The sequence below is a fragment of the Mastacembelus armatus genome, chromosome 9 (assembly GCF_900324485.2).
Source record: "Mastacembelus armatus chromosome 9, fMasArm1.2, whole genome shotgun sequence".
NCBI lineage: Eukaryota > Metazoa > Chordata > Actinopteri > Synbranchiformes > Mastacembelidae > Mastacembelus > Mastacembelus armatus.
The window spans coordinates 3,331,231-3,344,567 of NC_046641.1; positions in this window are offsets into that span (position 1 = coordinate 3,331,231).

Below are 13,337 nucleotides of genomic sequence, written 5' to 3' on the forward strand. Positions count from 1 at the left end.
AAATTTGACTCTGTAATTAACTAAAAGCATGTTTTTTGACTGTTCCCAAAATTGCTACAGAAGATTACATCTTCTGTTTCCAGTTAGCAGTGCTAAAAATGTTTGGTTTACATTTTGCCCTTTGAATGGGAGGGTTAGTGAGTTGACCCATAAGCCATGGACTGATAAAGGCAAGGCGTTCCCCCCTGAGACACAACTCTCAACATAAACAGCAGCAAGTGTCAGTCTCATGTACGGGTGTAACCTGCATTTGCACAGAAATGTCCCCTCTGCAACTGAGTGGGACCACAGGCTCATGCCTTATTTGGAAAAACAAATAAGTAAAGCAAAATGACCACAAGTGGCTGAGGAAGTATATTTTTTCTCTAGAGATCTGCAGAATGAAGCTCATGCAAAGTATGCTCGGCATGTGGCACTGACTTTGTGTGCAGCGTTGAACAATAAAGCAAAGTGAAACAACAGCCACAGACTCAGTGACAGCTTCAGCTCACAGGTCTGTATGAACAATGTGTCACCACAGGATATCTTGTCTCGAGCTGGCATGACCATTACAACTGTGGACAGCACTTCCGCACAAAATAAGTGTTGGCTGGTGGAAATGACATATTTATGGCCCTTATGTTATCCCCCAAGGCCCAGAAGACAAGCAATGCACAATGAGATTTCAGTAGGTAAACGGAAACTGAGGCCTTGATCTGTTGACCCTATCCTTCTGTCCACACCAAAGCATTTACAATTTATCATAACAAAAGAGACAGTACATTTAACTGGGGTCTAAGTTCTGTCATCTTGTTTCACATGGGGAAGCATTCCCTGGAGACGGCTGGTTTACTCCCATAGAAATAACATTTGTTTCAAATGCTGTTAAACATCCTACTATGGCTCATATTGCACAATCAGACTCCCAAATGGCCCTAAAATAGAGTCCAGTTCACAGATAAGGTTGCTCATGGTAAACAAGGCAGCATGTAGAGACTTGCAGAATGTCAGAAGCTGGAGTGTCCAGACGTGCTTGACGTCATTGGGGACAGAAAGGTGTTAAACATGGTCACATCTAAACACTTTCTACTTAAAATCAAGAATGAATTATTAAATGCTTTAAATAGATTTGATGTGTTATAACAGATGAGACTATGGGCTCTACTATCATGTATCTATTGACAAGAACAGAAGTGGTAATTTGACCTTTCAAATTCAAATTTATGGAAATCCTGTGTCATCGGTTTGGTTCAGCAATGCATATGACTACATGTTGGATATTTATTAGGATTTAGGTGTATTTCTTAACTTTTGGAAAAAGCCAGGGTACTTGCTTCCCTGTATGTATTTTGAGTCTGTATGCTAAGTTAAGATAATCACATACTGGCTAGTCAGCTAGTCAGTAAGGGCATCTGACATAAAATTTAAGCCAAATCAAAAATGCGAATCATAAATATGACTTCCATACCGGATCGGTCGCAGCCCAGGTTAACAACGACTGCCACTGGTGCTGTTGATCTACAGGGTGCCAGTGGAAATTGGACTACTGTTGGTCGAAGGAGAGGAGGAAGGTGTGTTTGTAGGCAAAGAGAGAAGAGGTAGGGCAGGAGTGTAGGACATGGAGTAGGGACTTTGAATGTAGGGACTTTATCAGGGAAAACTAGAGAGTTGGCTGATATGATGGAGAGAAGAAAGGTGGATCTCTTGTGTGTTCAGGAGACCAGGTGGAAAGGCAGCAAGGCCTATAGATTTGGAGCAGGGTTCAAGCTGTTTTATCATGGTGTGGATGGAAAGAGGAATGGAGTAGGAGTTATCCTGAAGGAGGAGTTTGCTAGGAATGTTCTGGAGGTGAAGAGAGTGTCAGATAGGGTGATGAGTCTGAAGCTGGAGGTGAAGGTGTGATGTTGAATGTTGTCAGTGGTTATGCCCCACAGGTAGGATGTGAGTTAGAAGAGAAGGAGAAATTCTGGAGGGAGATGGATGAGGTGATTCAGGGTATCCCTAGTGGTGAGAGAGTGGTGATTGGGGCAGACGTCTGTGACAGAGGAGTTCAAGGTGGAGGTCGGACTGCACCAAGGATCGACTTTGAGCCCCTTCTTGTTTGCTGTGGTGATGGACAGGCTGACAGATGAGGTTAGACAGGAATCTCCGTGGACCATGATGTTTGCAGATGACACTGCCATCTGTAGTGAGAGCAGAGAGCAGGTGGAGGAAAATCTAGAGAGGTGGAGGTTTGCTCTGGAAAGGAGAGGAATGAAGGTTAGCTGCAGTAAAACATAGTACATGTGTGTAAATGAGAGGGACTCAAGTAGAACGGTGAGGTTACAGGTAGTAGAGGTGAAGAAGGTGGAGGATTTTAAGAACCTAGGGTCAACAGTCCAGAGCAACAGAGAGTGTGGAAAAGAAGTGAAGAGACGTGTGCAAGCAGGTTGGAACGGGTGGAGGAAAGTGTCAGGTGTGATATGTGACAAAAGAGTGTCAGCAAGAATGAAAGGAAAGGTGGACAAGACAGTGGTGAGACCAGCAATGTTGTCTGGTTTAGAGACAGTGGCACTGAGAAAAAGACAGGAGGCAGAGCTGGAGGTAGCAGAGCTGAAGATGTTGAGGTTCTCACTGGGAGTGACGAGGATGGATAGGATCAGGAATGAGGACATCAGAGGGACAGCTCATGTTAGATGGTTTGGAGAAAAAGCCAGGGAAGCCAGATTGAGATGGTTTGGACATGTTCAGAGGAGGGACAGTGAATACATTGGTAAAAGGATGCTGAGGTTAGAGCTGCCAGGAAGGAGGCCTAGAGGAAGACCAAAGAGGAGGTTCTTGGATGTAGTGAAGGAGGGCATGAGGATAGTTGGTGTGGTTGAGGAGGATACAGAGGATAAGGTTTGTGGCGACCCCTGAAGGGAGCAGCTGAAAGGAGAGGAAGAAGAACATGTAGTGCATTGGCAATACCTCAGTTTGTTGGTGCTGTTCTTCCTGTGTTATCTGCGCGTCTCAGATATCCCACATAATTTCACTGTTGACACACATGAGCAGATGCACTTTCATGAGACTTTTCAGTTCAAGGTCCATCAGTTGTTTCTGTGGTTAAAACAGCACAAATGAGATAGCTATCAATTCTAATTAAATTAAAGAAAAGATATTTAATGGTCTATGAAACATAGAATTCCAATTAAGTAAGTAATGAGAAAAAAAAATTAACGTGGAAACAGCTGTTTCATTATTCACTGAAACTGGATTAAATGACTCATGACATTTCAATTAGAGTTGGGTTTACATCAAACTGTAAGGTGTTACGGGAATCTGTGACAGATTCCCGCAAGTTGACTGTTTTGTTACTAGTTTCATAACAGTAGCACAGGAAGGAAAGGACATCTGGGGAGAGTGGGAGTCTCCTTGGGACCAGTGCTTGTGTGCGTATTGCAGCAGAAGCAGCAAACACATCCTTTTACGATTTGTCTCCAGAGAGAATACACTGGTTTAACCAAATTTAACTGGTATTGTTAGTGTAATGTCTGACAGCAACACAGGTGAACTTGGACTCACTAAAAAAACAGCACTATGATTAGAGAATATTGTAGCTGTGGGAACATTGTGTAAGCAGGGGGCACAGTTGAGACAATAAAAACCAAGCTAATTATGGTGAATAAGAGTTTGAAATAATCAGTGTCAGAGTTCCCATAAAAGGCCAAAATAGGTAACATCCTATAGCACACAGTCTATAAACCCAGCTGGGCTTTGATATGTCTGTGATATAAGAACATGTAAAAAAGTCTGTATATAATGCATGAGTTCTACACATGGCTTATAAAGTCTTTGTTTTTTTTTTTGTCTTGCTCATTTTTTACTTACAGTTCACCTACATGTACTGCAGTTATGATTCACAATAAAGATTGAGTTCTTTATTAGTCCCATGCGAAATCACAGAATGAGCACAACCTCCAGGTAATGTTGAGGTGATAACAGCACAAATGTTCCAGAGAAATTACCAACAATTTAATCTAAGCAGGATGGAGTGCAACATGTTTCACAACTTGCTGGGTTGAGCGGCATCACAGCCACAATAGACTAGGCGGTACCACTTGCACGCAAAGCAGAGTTCATGTTTCCTTTTCCTCTCTGAATAAGTGAGAACACCCCTACTGATTGTCTGGCCTCTGCATGCAGATTAAATTACTGGACACCCAGGCAATGCAAGGCATTAGTACACTGAACTGCCTCAATCTGGCTACTGCTTGGTTCATAGCAGGCTGCACCACAAAGGCCCAAGTCCAAACCCACTGTACATCTGTCCACACGATGTTCCTAAGTTAGCACCCCTACCTGTGTCTGTGTCAAGGCCCCAGTGAATCAGTCAGATCAAATTAAAGTCACTGGTCTAGAGAGTAGTTGTTAAAGGTGTTTGTACCTGTGTATATACTGCAGCCTCAAAGTTGTTGAGCATGGCTGACACGTTCTATTGCTTTAATCTGACTCTTGTGAATCATCAAGTTTTATAAGTTTTATAGTTGTGCAACAGAGTTCTTTAAATATGTTTAGTTCAGCTTTGTGATATAAACTGCTGCAGTTTCTGTTTATCATTACCAGAGTCTGTATGTCAGGGTGCTGCACTGAAGTGCACCCCTGGATGAAGTAACCCTGGATGCACTGCTGCTGTGAACTTAGCATGAGCTCAGATGGATTACTGTCTCCATGGTAATAGAGTGGAGGACAACAACAGTGGGTGGAGGTAAAGGGATGGAAAGGACATCACTAAGGCAGCAAATTAGTGACTCAGTGCATTTGAGTAATGTCCGCTTAGACTACAAGTAGAAACGGAACCTGGATGAGTCTCACACTGATTAAAATGGAAAAGCTTAAAGTACATTTTAAATAGCCTGTCATAAGTGCAGTTTGCCCTATATAGCCTTATATTCCATAATTACTCTACTCTTACTCTACTTCAGTGTGATGACATATGCTGACACTGGGAGCTTCCCAGTATAACCACAGTCTAAAGCCTTTCACCCCTCAATACTATAGCACATAAATAGACAGACATGAGATGTGCTGACCCCATATTAACAGTACAACAGAAAACCAAAACAATTGATGGGGCTTGGTCTAGTGCCAGGTAAAGGAAAGTGCTGGAACTAAGCCACAGCAGGACCATTGTTCGCTGAGGCAGGGGGACAAGGTCGTATCAGAGTCATGCAAGTCTGAATTGATGAACAAGTGGCAGGAGTGTTACTAAGTCAAAGCGAATACACTGTGGTAGGATGTGCCAAAGTTAGAGCACTTGTGTGCCCAGTCTGAGGTTGGTGTTGCTTTGAGGGTTCAAACTTATGGAAGTTAACAGATGCTAACAGAAATTTAGGGTTTCCAAGTGCATAAAGCATCCAGTTTTAGCAGAGCTTCAATTTAAATAAATGTATTTAAAAATACATGAAAAAAAGTTTGACCATTTTGAAAATACTCTCATTTTCTTACAGTGTGAGACAAGAAGATATGTTAAATATAAAGCTACAAGCAGCAAAGGAAAGAACATAGACTGAGTCTACCCAAAGGTTTTCAATAAATAAGGTGTAAATGCTAAACAGGCCAGCTTAGTATAAAACCTGGAAACAAGGGGAAACAACTAGCGTGGCTCTGCCAACCAACAACGCAAAAAATTTACCTGTTTAATTCAAGGCAGCCAATCTTCAGATATGACTCTAGGAAAGAAAGGAAAAGTGTATTTCCCAAAAGTTGAACCATTACATTCAGCACTTTATAAATTCATGTCATTAAGAGTCATGCCAGCTCAGATAAGTAGGTCAAATAAGTTAAATCTGCAATACCATTTTTGGCCACTCAACAACACTGCCATCTTTTAAACTGATCTATAGTTCAGTCCAACTTTTACTCTTTTTAGCTCGATTTTTGGTCACCAGCTGGTCGCTGACTTCTGACCATAGTCTTTTATGCACTTTAAACCTTAACTTTCAGTTATTGACAAACTTGTTGAGTTCTGTAAATTTTCAGGTAGTGAAACACTTTTTTGCTCTTGGAATATCCCACTGTGCCATTTACAAAAGTGATGCAGAAACTAACCAAGTGTGACATTAATTCTTCAATTTACCTGAATATAATAGTATATTATATATATATATATATATATATATATATATATATAGCCGCGACCCGGCTCCGGATAAGCGGTAGAAAATGGATGGATGGATGGATGGATAATAGTATATCTTTGCACTTGATGGAACTTCTCTCATCTTAAACCAGACACATGGGAACATCGAAGAGAGTCATCATCTTTTTCAAAAAGCTGAATATTCAATATAAAAAGTATATTATATGTAAAATGCATTAATGTCAAACAACAGCTGTGAAACTGCATAAGAGGAAGTATATCAGCTGCACTGTGGAAAATTCTGTGAGCTCAGGGAGGTTTTAAAGTGCTTACTGTGGTACCCGTGATGTGGAACTGAGAGCTGGTTCAAACTGGTCAGTAGACAAGAGAAATCAGGCTTAACTCACCACTGTGTTCTTTTATATCTATACCCAAGGTAGATAATAGAGAACCCTGAAGGACGAGCAAATATGAGTGGAGACAACAAAAAGCAAATCTCTTATCTGAGCCTGGACCTCACATGAAACGTGTCCTAAAAAATGTGACAGCAAATCAGAGAGGGGGTGGTGAGAGAGGACGGGAAACACTGAAATTAGGTCAGCAGTCCCTGCATCTCCAAAGCATTAGTGAACGATTCAGCATGCACACAGCAATACTAATAGAGCCATCAGATTCAGAATTGAGCATTAACCTGAAGAGCTGCTGAGCATATGGTTTACATGTGAAAGGACAGCGGGCAGGCATCATCCCCAGTGCTCTTGTTTGGGCCAGCACGTGGCACAGGCTGGGTGTGGAGCTAATGCAGCTCCAGCCTTCATCTTTATGCTATCAACAACTTTTGTCCAGCCAAGATCCAACAGAAATACAAATAAAATATCCAAGCAATCTACACTTCTAACAGAGGTATTATTATACTGCTATTCAGGAGTGCTTACACAAATACAAAGAATGGATACAAAGCAAGCAAACAATGGTTCAAGGACATGACATAAATATACAGACCTTCAAACATTTCAGAAGTTAATCCTAAGGGGGAGATTTGTTTTAAAGGTGGAATGGTATGACTGACCAAATAAAGAAAAACAAACAAGATGGATGTAGCTGCATGCACCATGTTTGGTGTTGCATTGCTAACATGTTTATAATATCTCCAAGGAACACAAAGTGCTGTTTTAGAGACATAGAAACACTTTGGCTTCTATTCTAGTAGTATTTTTCCTTGTATTTTTCTTTTGTATTAGTTAAGATACTTTTTAAAAGGTATTTATAATAATTATAATTTTATATACAAAGTCTATAAAATCATATAAATAAATTCAAATACATTGGTTTTCAGAAAATTGGATTCAAATTGGATGCATGTTACAGATTAAGCTATAGTATCCACAAGAAGTAGTGAAAGATAACCACAATGAAGTAGTATTTTTATATTTCAGATTTTGACATTGCTACATTTCAGCAGCAAATAGCTGTAATTGCCAAACAACAAGCAATGTGTTACTTACAATCTACATACAAAATATAAACTTATCAAATAAGATGCAACACAGGTTCTGGCTGGACATGACTGGTCAGGTTGCAGTTCTGAAAAGCTGTGTTAGGATTGATGTGAGGTCACCATGAGCCCGTATACTAATAACTGATCAGTGCAACAGCTTATAAAAGCATTAAAAAAAGCTCCACTTCAACCACGTCTTGCACTGCTAACATTTTAGTGTGTCAGTCATAATAATTTACTGTATGTGCTTATGTGCTTAATACAGAGGCCCCAGAGATGGAATTGTATTTCTGAAAAATTATATATAAGTGTATATATAATTAACTTTATTTAGACAAGTAGGGATGCTGATGTTTGGCTGATTAAAATTATGTATCATCATCATCAATCAGCATGAGACTCCTCTACATCACTTGTATCTCCTGTAAGGTCAAGGGTTCACTAGTGGTTTATTGTTAAATGCAAAGCAAAATTATGAATTTTACTACAGTCAAAATCACAATGAATTAAAATTTCAGCACATGTTGGGAAGCTCTCCTCTGTATAAATGACAATTTCAGTTCCATTTCTCTTCAAATTAAGATATCAGTAACTGGGATTTAGACATGTTTGTAACTATTAAGCTTTAATGCTATTCTAATAAAGACAATAATCAGACAATCTCTGGAGCTTTTTGTTCTTTACAAATTAAGAGCCAAAAGGTTACATCTGGATTCCTGAAGAAAAAGATCTTTCAAGTTTGGGAAAGGCTTTAAACCTGTTTCAGAGCAGTGATGTGGAATGGATCTTGGCCTGAAGGGAAATTGGTTAATCCTGCAGCCTGATTTGTACCTGATCAGCAAGGTCAGACCAGCAGTGTGGAACAGACTCTGATGACCCTGTCAGGGCCCCATCAGCAACATAGTTTACACTGTTGTACTTTTTGAGTGCACAATCAATAAAGTCACATTTTTCCACAGAGGCCTGGTCACGCAAGCCAGCTGTCCTCCCATTGATTGGCCATCCAGCACCACCACCAGCCCTGTGGGTAGATGGCTGGCAGTCAGCCAGGCACAGGAGATGCTGTACACAAAAAACATATCAAGATGTCACGTAGTGTACCGCTGAGATTTACCAAAAATTAAAAACGTGAGAAAAATAAACTTTGCTTTTAATTACAGACATAATGATAAAAGTGGCATGATTTCACTTTTTTTTAATACAGTGACACTGTGGTCTCCAGTAGTGACCCCACATCAAGTCCATGTGATGACAGGATGTTGTGTGAGCCGACTACAGGCAGCCCAGGCTCCTTGCAAATGGGTGGTTATTACATGAAGAGACTGCTCTCTGGTGGTGATGTAGGTGAATCAGAGGCCAGGTCATCAGTGGCCACTAATACTTCACCTCCATCTGAATCACATTGTCAGATGAATATGTCCTTGATTATGTGAGTGGGAGTGGAGGTGGGAATAAAAACATCTTTAAGTAATGTGTAAGCTGTTTTAAGATAATACCATGCATGTGACTCACGCATTGAGCAGTGGTAAACAGGTCTGTTTTAACAAAGTCTGTTTACAGGGAGTAATGCTGAATGTATGAAAAAGGTTGTATACAGCTTTTTGTGGCTCCAGTAAAAAGTCTATAAAAGCCACTGATTAGTTAATCCCGTTGATCATTAAACAGAGCGTAACCTGACTGGAATGGGCAATAATGTACCAATGAATTTGGCTTGTCTCTGGGCCAGTTTAATGAGAAACGTCATTTTGTATGTATGTAAAAGAAAAACTTTGTAAAACCTTAAGAGACTGATGTTTTACCATACACCAAAACACCCTGAGAGGAGGTACTTTGTGTCTTGGTGCTATGTATTCTAAGTGAGGGCTGAATATTATGAGCCATAGGAGCTTCCTTTTTTTTAATAATTGGATATTATTGATTGTATTACTGAAGAATAATTTTCATTCACATGCTACATTTAGATTTGGTTTTTGGTATGGTTTAATCATTAATCGAAGCTTCAGAGAAAACAGAATAGTGCTAAAAGTATTTACTCCTGGGGAGGTTTAGTTTTGATAAAAACACTGACAGGTGGACACATGAAAACAGAAGTCATTATATTTGGGCCTAAAAATCTCAGAAATAACTTTTCTAAAATTATAGCTACTCTAGATGGCATAGCCCTGGCCTCCAGCACTACTGTAAAAAACCTTGGAGTTATTTTTGACCAGGACATGTCCTTTAACTCACACATAAAACAAATTTCTAGAACTGCATTCTTTCACCTGCGCAACATTTCCAAAATTAGGAACATCCTGTCTCAAAATGATGCAGAAAAACTAGTCCATGCGTTTGTTTCCTCAAGGCTAGATTACTGTAACTCATTACTATCTGGATGTCCTAATATCTTAATAAAAAGCCTCCAATTAATCCAGAATGCCGCAGCCAGAGTCCTGACAGGAACTAGCAGGAGAGATCATATTTCTCCTATATTGGCTTCTCTTCATTGGCTCCCTGTAAAATATAGAATAGAATTTAAAATCCTTCTTCTCACATACAAATCCCTTCATGATCAAGCTCCTTCATACCTTAAAGACCTCATAGTACCATATTATCCCAATAGACCACTTCGCTCTCAGAGTGCAGGCCTACTTGTGGTTCCCAGAGTTCTCAAAAGCAGAATGGGAGGCAGAGCCTTTAGCTATCAAGCTCCTCTCCTGTGGAACCAGCTCTCAGCCTGGGTTCAGGAGGCAGACACTCTCTGTACTTTTAAGGCTAGACTTAAAACCTTCCTCTTTGACAAAGCATATAGTTAGGGCTGGCTTCAGGCAACCCTGAACCATCCCTTAGTTAGTTATGCTGCTATAGGCCTAGACTGCCCGAGGACCATTGGTGCACTGAGCTCCCCTACCCTCCCCCCCCCCCCCCCCCTTCTCTCCCACCTCATGTATATTCCACCATTGAATGTTACTAACCTTGTGCTCTCTCTCTCCCCTAGTTTGTGCTCTCTCCCTCCCTCTCTCTCTCTTTCTCTCTGTACCTTCTGCAGGTGTCCCTGGTCCTGGAGCTGTATATCGCTGATGTGCAGTTACTGGTCCCACCAACCTGCAGTGTCTATCTGTTGTTTATTGTTGCTGTTCTTTTCTCTCTGCTCTATCCACTCACCCCAACCGGTCGAGGCAGATGGCCGCCCAAACTGAGCCCGGTTCTGCTGGAGGTTTTTTCTTCCGTTAAAGGGAGTTTTTTCCTCTCCACTGTCGCCAAGTGCTGCTCATAAGGGAATTGTTGGGTTTTTAGTTTTAGTTTTTGTAAAGTGCCTTGAGATGATTTGTATTGTGATTTGGCGCTATACAAATAAAATTGAATTGAATTGAATTGAATGAACACTTTTAATGCACTTTATACATTTTCTCATGAAAAAGTAATTCCTTCCTTCATAATACCATGGTACAGCGTGGTACATGATAACCAAATTACACTGCAAAGGTATTTATGGTATTTAAACCTAAAATATAGATATGATTTTTTTGACCAAAAAAAAAAAAAATTCATGAAACATTGTTTACTGAGGAGTTAATTGTTGAGGTGTTTCCCTGTCAGTTTCATTATCATGTTGTCTTATCTGGGCTGAGTAGTTAAGGGTAAAGGGTAATGAGTACACAAGGCAAAGCAAGTGTTTTTATACAGCTCAATTCATACACAGAGTAATTCAAAGTGCTTTACAGAAATAAAAGACAAGTTAAAAGTACATATTCAAAAATTTAAACAGGAAACAGAAACTAGTAAAAAATGAACTTGAAATTAAATTATTATTAAATTATATTAGGACAAAGCCAAGCAACATCGCTAGTGCATCTGGAACATTATCAAGTTTATGAAGCACTTACATACCTTCACTGATTAGGGAAATTATAAAGGTTGCATAAAGAATTATATATTATGAATTATTATTATATATATTATAAGTGCATAAATATTTCTATATATATAAATATATTGAAACAGGAAAACCACAAAAATTGTTGTTAAGTTTGAGTTAGTTTTTCAGGGTTATGTCTGCAACATCATCATCTGACAACATCATGATATGGACAAGACTTGCAAGTGACTATTCAAACTGCTATCTTTAAAGCAAAAATATTTACCCCATTAATGATGTGGTTCAGAGAACTTTCTACAAGATGTGTGTAAACCACTTTTTGCAAGTACACACTAATACAGCAAAGTAATAAGGCAAAAACATTCTTGAGGAATAACACGTCAGAAAAACACAAACCCTAGCCGTGGTTGCCACAACATCTTTTAGTGTCTATCCAGCTGTTCTTCTTTCCTTAGGAAACTCGGATTGGAAAAGTGATGATCCAGCTGTTGCATGAACTTCAATCTCAGCTGAACAACAGTGTTGCAAGCAAACTTTATTTCCATCACCAAACAAATAAATAGTGTTTATAATGCAGCCAAATGTTTACAGAAATAGCATGTAATCTAAACTTGATTTTGTAAAATAATGTTAAATATATACCATCATAGAAGTATACATCTTGTTCTCTTTAGTAAGAACTGTACTCCCAGTTGAATCATAATTTATGCAAATCTTGTCCTGCTTTGTCCTCGAGTTACTGTAGTTCAGGAGAGTCCATGACTACGTACATGGTCAAGTCAGATTGGCTACGTTGTTATGAGTCTTATGGTTCCCATCATCCTATTCTCCAGAGCTTCTGAACAGGTGTACAGTCTGTCCACACACGTCAATCAGAACAGCAGCTACAGTAACAATCATTTTGGGGAGTACTTTTAGTTCAACAACTCACAAACTCACAACTTTAAAACAGCCTCATTCCAATGAAACCTTAAATGGATGATCATGGAATTTATCAAGCATTTCTAAAATAATATGTGGAAGCAATTTAATATCTACTTATTTTTTTATTGAAAGCTTTTAAAACTGAGGGCTTTTAAGCAATTGCTATATCATATTTTCAATGGAATCTTGTTGTGTAGTGTTTCTTCACCTGTAGAGGGGTGAGGATCAGTGTCAATTTGACTTAAATCCATTGACTCCAGTATTAATGGTGAATGTTATTTATATGGGGGATAGAAAAACACTAATTTTACCACCGTAAAGCTAAATTTGCTTATACACACACACACGGTCCCAAATGATGCAGTCATTGTGCAGCTGGCAACAAGGGAAAGAGCATGTGACAGCATGGAGAGACAGCTGAAAGGAGGAAATAGACCCCAATGGTGCTGTTATGGGCTAGCTACCCTTAGCAGCAGGCTCCATCACCCCTATTAGGGCACAAGAGACACCTTATTTGGCTACAAAAAGTTCAAAAAGAAGAATACCCCTAGAGTCTGCGAGAGCAGGGGTGCAAGAAGACTTACTGACTGATTTCCCAGTAATGTCTTTTGGAATGGACATGACATCGAAAGAAGGAAGCAACAAGACTCTTGGAAAATTAGCAGCTGAACATGTTTTTCAGACTTACGTGTATGGATGGGCGAAAGTAACATCAACCCATGGTCTTAAAACCACCAACCCAGGGCCCAGAATTGACCAGATTCTGTCAAGAAGAAGGTTAAATCAGTCGGATGAAACTCCGTGGCAGGAAGAAACCCACAGTCCGCAGAGAATCAGCACCCTAGGGAACGAGGAGGAAGCTTCAGGCAGAACTACCAGTCCAAGACAACAACCAGTCCACTGCAAGAAAGACAGCATGCAAGGACGTACAAATGGCAAATAGTGAAATGGCTTAAGTCTAACAGCAAAGAGTGGGA